The sequence below is a fragment of the Elephantulus edwardii genome, unplaced genomic scaffold, assembly GCF_000299155.1.
Source record: "Elephantulus edwardii isolate Elephantulus edwardi_28Jun2011 unplaced genomic scaffold, EleEdw1.0 scaffold00337, whole genome shotgun sequence".
NCBI classification, from domain to species: domain Eukaryota; kingdom Metazoa; phylum Chordata; class Mammalia; order Macroscelidea; family Macroscelididae; genus Elephantulus; species Elephantulus edwardii.
The window spans coordinates 108,344-109,564 of record NW_006400087.1 but is presented as its reverse complement, the minus strand read 5'-3'; positions in this window follow the sequence as shown (position 1 = coordinate 109,564).

Here is a 1,221-nt window from a genome sequence, read left to right as displayed (position 1 = left end):
CTTTGGTGAAGTGTCTGTTCATATCCTGTGCCCATTTTTCTATTGGATTATTTACCTTTATCTTGTTGTGGTGCTCAAGTATTTTATAAATTCTGGATATGAGTCTCTTATCTGATATGTCATTATCAAATACCTTTTTCCCAGTAGGTGGCTTCCCTTTTTACCCTATTGGAGAAGTTTTTAGATGTGCACAGGGATTAGATTATTAGAAGGTCCCATTCATCAATTTTACACTCTCCTGGTTGTAGGATTTTCAGGCTATATGGAAGACTATTTATGTTGTGTATGAGGACTTCTAGCGTTCTTCCAAGATTTTCTTTAATGAAGATTATAGTCGTTGGTTTTAGTCCTAGGTTCATGATCCACCTGGAATTGGTTTTTGTATATGGAGTGAGGTGTGGATCTTGCTTGAATCATTTGCAGATTCTTTTCCAATTTTCCAACACCATTTGTTAAAAAGGCTGTCATTTCCCCACTTAACTGATTTCATCTCCTTGTCAAAAATCAGTTGACCATAGATAGATGCGCTGATTTCTGGGTTCTCAATTCTATTCCATTGACCTATTTGTCATTATACCAGTACCATGCTGTCTTAACCACCACAGCAGTGTGGTAGGATTTGAAATCAGGGAGTGAGAAGCCTTCTACCTTTCTTCTATTTTTAAGGATTGCTTTGCTTATTCGGAGCTTCTATCCATTCCAAATGATACTGGAGATTGCCTTTTCCATGTCATTGAAAAATGGGTTTGGTGTATGTATTGAGAATGCATTAAACGTGTAAATTGCCTTTGGTAGTATTGCCATTTTCACAATATTGAGTCTTCCTATCCATGAGCAAGGGATATTCTTCAACTTCCCCAGGTCTCTTTTTATTTCTTGTAGTAATGTTGGGGAAGGTCACCTTGGATAATAGTGAAGAGGCATCTTCCAGGTACACAGAAAAACCGGCGGGAGAATGTGCTCCTGGGCAGAGGGGAAGCCGGGAAGCTGCACACTGGGGAAGGTCACCTTGGATAATAGCAAAGAGGCATCTTCCAGGTACACAGAAAAACCGGTGGGAGAACATGCTCCTGGGCAGAAGGGAAGCCTGGAAGCTGTGCACCGGGGGAAGTCACCTCAGATAGTAGTGAAGAGGCATCTCTCAGGTACACAAAAAAACCGGAGGGCCCTCGGGCCAAAAAGGAAAACATAATCTACACAGGAGTTCTACAGGACACGTCA